This window comes from Malus sylvestris, chromosome 13, assembly GCF_916048215.2.
Source record: "Malus sylvestris chromosome 13, drMalSylv7.2, whole genome shotgun sequence".
Taxonomy (NCBI): Eukaryota; Viridiplantae; Streptophyta; class Magnoliopsida; order Rosales; family Rosaceae; genus Malus; species Malus sylvestris.
In genome coordinates, this window is record NC_062272.1 from 7752692 (window position 1) to 7758182 (window position 5491).

Consider the following 5491-nt stretch of genomic DNA (forward strand, 5'->3'; position numbering starts at 1 on the left):
GTACACATCTAGGATGCCAGCTCTCTTGTTTCAAGATGTTTGGCTTTGGGTTTTCTAGGTTTGATGGTTGGTGAACCTGCCTTCGGTCAATGGGATAAAGCTAAGAAAATTGTTCCTGTCAGCGATGTCTCTTGCTTCGAGACACTGCTGGAAAAACAAAAAAATTTATTTTGGTGTTTCAGAGTTTTGCAGAGAAAGAGTCAGAATTGAAGCCAAGATAAAAGTGTTTACGATTTGAATTGTATATTTATTCTTCTTTTTAAGAGGTAAATATATAGTTGTACAATATCTCACATAACAGGAAATAAGAATCCCAATTATACAAAGAATAAATTATAAGATTACATTCCTAAACTAAATGATCGACTCACGCCCAACATGAAGTAGTTCCGAGATAGTGGAACTGTGGTGGCTGGACTGCAGGTAAGAACCACGCCGTCTGCTGTTACCTTGTATGTTTCCGGATCAACCTCTATATTTGGTAGGGCGTCATTGAGCTTCATGTCGAGTTTGCTGAGTTTCCTAACTTTGCGCACGGCTTCCACTCTCTTGTCAAGGCGATACGAGTCTTTAACGCAGTTATCTACAGCTGCCTGTTTGCACAGTGAAATAAAGAGAAAATCAGTCTTGCTAATGAATCTCGCGTGAGAGAGAGAGAGATCCATGCCTGGCTGACAAAAGCAATGGAATGAGCACTACCAGCCTTGCCAAATGCACCAAACATAGGCCTTGAAATAACCTGGGAAGACATAAGGTTTTCTAGAGTAATCAGAACAAAAATCGCTAAAATTATTACACCCTAGAAAGAATATCTACTACCAACTCCAAATTCTTTTGGACCCTCCTCAACGTAATTCATCAATCACGTAAAAGAATTGTCATGACTAGAAAATGCATCCATGCATAAGAACTGTTTGTAAACTATAAACTTTACCGTTTCAGGGGCGGGGATGCTTGCATTTGGATCACCCATATTAGCCCTTGCAATTGCACCACCTTTGATCACCATTTCTGGTTTTGCGCCAAAGAACGATGGCTTCCATAGAACAAGATCAGCCAGCTTCCCCACCTGCATAACATGCAAAGCCCATGAGAAGAATGAGAATTCCGCTATTTTAATGGCAATAACAGTGTTTATGGAACTCACGAAATCAGAGCCGGCCCTGAGGGTGTGCAAAAGGTGCCACAGGCCTCCAAAGTTTTTTTACATGTAAACAGATACCTATTATATACTCAAATGTGCAAGATAATAATAATCACCACGCCAGCGCTAGTGGTGTAGGCCTTCAATCTTCTTGTACATGGCTCTGGTTCGAGTCCTTGTAGAACTATTTTGCTATTTTTAAGTTTTGCAAATTTATTAACTTAAAAAGTTGATAAGTTTTACACAAAAAACCATGTAACATATTTCGAACCGAAAACCTTTCAAGACAGGAAACACTCTTGTCCACTCAAAGTGGTGCTCCAATTTGTAGTATTTAAATTTTATAGATACAAATTGAAAAAAAAAATAACAAAGAAAATACAGTATTAAAAAATGAAGGGCCTCCATCTAAATCTTGAACAGGACTCCTAAATTCTCAGGACCGGCCATGCATGAAATACAAGTAATTCCATAGAGGTAAGTTTCATCCAGGAGAGTTACGCATTCAAAAAGGTTGAAGCTCAAAGCATCAAGCTTAACTTCTATTCATTTGTTTCTCAAATGCTCTGCTCCAAATGAGAGGTTAAAATAAGCTTGAAAGAATTATTTTGGTTGTCTATGAGTGGCATACCTCAATAGAACCAACATACTGAGAAAATCCATTAACTATTGCTGGATTTATAGTTACTTTGCGATGTATCGTTTGATCCGGAAGTTGTCATTGTTGGATCCACTAGGTTCTATCGACCCTCTTTGTGACTTCATCTTGTCAGCTGTTTGCCAAGTTCTGATTATCACCTGATACGAAAAGTTTTTAGACAATAAGGAGTCTTGTACATGCCTGTGTGTGAAATAAATAGACAAAGACTACTACTAACGCCAGAAACAGAGATTTTCAAGTGAAGGCATAAAAAACCATGGTTTGGTAAAAGGCGACAATGATAATGTTCTATAATTCAACTTGAATAAGGACTTTTTGTTTTCTTTTTTTGTTACTGTTTTGCTACAGTTTCAATGAAATCGATACAAACAGACATATGCGGGCATGTATCTCAATTTATAAAAGTTTTCTATGATCAGGAAGAACCAGAATGCATAAGGTGAAGGTAGTAAGAACCTCTCCGATGCGACCCATAGCCTGTGAATCAGAAGATACAATGCTAATTGCCCCCATATCGTGCAAAATATCTTCTGCAGCAATTGTTTCAGCCCTTATTCTTGATTCAGCAAAAGCTACATCTTCTGGAATGTCCTTGTCAAGGTGATGGCAAACCATCTGTACGCATTTGAAGTTTCAAAACAACATTCAGTCGAAAAACTCTAAACAACCTTAGTGCATGTTGTATCACTATTTCTGTTATCTTCTCATACCAGCATATCAAGATGCTCATCTATAGTATTTGAGGTGAGAGGCTGCGTGGGATTCGTTGATGACGGTAATACATTTTTCACGCCACGGTGACTTGGATTTTCCAAGTCTCCAACCGAGAAGTTTTCCTCACTCGGGAAATTAAGGGAACACTACCCCAACCTACATGCTCCACTCAGAAAGCTTCAACATACAAGCTTTAACAAAAGAAAATTCAAAGAACTTAGCGAAGAAGGCTTTGGTGTATTTAACACAATACGTTGAAATGAAGGAAAGCTTATTTATTGATATCCCCGATAAGCTACAAATATGTACATATACATGAGTCAAATAAGCACACAAGAGGGAGCCTTCACAAAGGTTGCTTAGGAGAAGTCTCAGCAGTCGGTAGAGCCCCAGAAAGAGAAGGCACCGGAGGGGGATCATTTGGAGCCTCAGTACTGGACAGAACCCTAGAAGGAGGAGGCATCAGAGGTTGATCATTTGGAGCTTCATTACGCGGTACAGCCCCAGAAGACGAAGGCAATAAATGCCTTTGGAACAAACCCACAAATCTCTGATGATCAAGTAAAACCTGACCATCAGTTTCCTTCATCTGGTCAAGCTTCCTCTTCATGTTTGTAGCATAGTCATGTGCGAGCCGGTGCAACTGTTTATTCTCATGCTTGAGCCCTCTAATCTCCTGTTTGAGACTCATCACTTCAGCCGCCAATGATTCAACTTGGCGGGTTCGAGCAAATAGGCGTTGGGCCATATTAGACACAGAACCTGCACACTGAACACTGAGAGCCAGCGAATCCTTAACAGCTAACTCATCAGACCGTTTGGAAAGTAGTCTGTTATCTTTGGGAGTGAGAAGGTTCCTGGCCACCACCGCAGCGGTCATATCATTCTTCATCACGGAATCCCCAACGGTAAGAGGACCAGTAGGGGAGACGAAGGATGGGCGCCATATGTTGTCTAGAGAAGGCGGGGCTGCCTCTTCAACAAGGTTCAAGTCAAAACGACGGTCGGAGGGGCCAGACATTTTCAAAGGTGTTGAAGAGAGAAGAGGTCGGACAAATCAAGATCTTAGAAGTGCAAGAATGAAGCTTCTACTGGTGGAGATTCAAGTGTGCTTTGGAACTTAATGCCAGCCCCTATAAAAATCTGCACTCGACGAAGCTTCAAAAATCGAAGAGGCGCCTGCTCAGAAATCGAAGAGGCGTTTGCTTTCTCAAAAGCTGGGCTGCTTAGAGATCACGAGGGTTGATCTCAGAAATCGAAGAGGCGTTTGCTTTCTCAAAAGTTGGGCTGCTCAAAGACCACGAAGGCCGATCTCAAAAATCGAAGAGGCGCTCGCTTTCTCAAAAGCTGGGCTCCTCAGAGACCACGAGGGCCGATCTCAGAAATCAAAGAGGCACCTACTTTTCTAGCCTTGTCAGCACCTGTCACGCACACTCAAGTTTAAAGAAATTATGGGCATTCTGTCGAAGACTTCTGGTGAAGTAGAAAGCACATGAATCTTACTGTTCAATCACCCACTTCCCACACGCAACAATAGCTCATGGGTACCACAAATAACTTTGCCAAAGTTCTCTGCCAAAGTTGAGCACGTGAAGCTTGCAGCTCCCACTACATCGCTCTGACCAAGAAAGGTAAAAGAATAGCAAAGAAACAGCACTAACAAAAGTTTAGACACATAAATTTTGAAGGTCTAGCTACCATATTATTACCCACAACTGTAAAGGAACAGTACCACTGCTGGATAATTGGAAAGTCCCTGTGTGTCAACCTCTGTGCTTCGTGGCAAGGTAGACTAGCAAACATGCCCAACCTTTACTCACATTCGAGAAAACACTCCCAATAAGATTGCTTGCTCCAAAATCGAAGAGGCACCGTCCTCCGAATCTCGAGAGCCAGACCCCCAACATGACTACTTTCTTAAAAATCGAAGAGAGGGTAAAGGAACAGTACCATTGCTGGATAATTGGAAAGTCCCTGTGTGTCAACCTCTGTGCTTCGTGGCAAGGTAGACTAGCAAACATGCCCAACCTTTACTCACATTCGAGAAAACACTCCCAACAAGATTGCTTGCTCCAAAATCGAAGAGGCACCGCCCTCCGAATCTCGAGAGCCAGACTCCCAACATGATTACTTTCTCAAAAATCGAAGAGACACTGCTCCCCGAATCTCGAGAGCCAGACCCCCAGCATGATTGCTTTCTCAAAAATCGATGAGGCATCGTTCTCCGAATCAATCGAAGAGGCGCTCGCTTTCTCAAAAACTGGGCTGCTCAGAGACCACGAGGGCCGATCTCAGAAATCGAAGAGGCACCTACTTTTCTAGCCTTGTCAGCACCTGTCACACGCACACTCAGCTTTGCAGAAATTATGGGCATTCTGTCGAAGACTTCTGGTGAAGTAGAAAGCACATGAATCTTACTGTTCAATCACCCACTTCCCATACGCAACAATAGCTCATGGGTACCACAAATAACTTTGCCAAAGTTCTCTGCCAAAGTTGAGCACGTGAAGCTTGCAGCTCCCACTACATCGCTCTGACCAAGAAAGGTAAAAGAATAGCAAAGAAACAGCACTAACAAAAGTTTAGACACATAAATTTTGAAGGTCTAGCTACCATATTATTACCCACAACTGTAAAGGAACAGTACCACTGCTGGATAATTGGAAAGTCCTTGTGTGTCAACCTCTGTGCTTCGTGGCAAGGTAGACTAGCAAACATGCCCAACCTTTACTCACATTCGAGAAAACACTCCCAATAAGATTGCTTGCTCCAAAATCGAAGAGGCACCGTCCTCCGAATCTCGAGAGCCAGACTCCCAACATGACTACTTTCTCAAAATCGAAGAGAGGGTAAAGGAACAGTACCATTGCTGGATAATTGGAAAGTCCCTGTGTGTCAACCTTTGTGCTTCGTGGCAAGGTAGACTAGCAAACATGCCCAACCTTTACTCACATTCGAGACAACACTCCCAA

At 42.3% G+C, this 5491-nt stretch overlaps 1 pseudogene; it reads right to left on the minus strand.

Annotated features, from left to right (window-relative positions):
* Positions 1-224: 224 nt before the first annotated feature.
* On the minus strand, positions 225-2552 carry LOC126596722 (urease-like; annotated as a pseudogene).
* Between the last annotated feature and the right edge of the window lie 2939 nt (positions 2553-5491).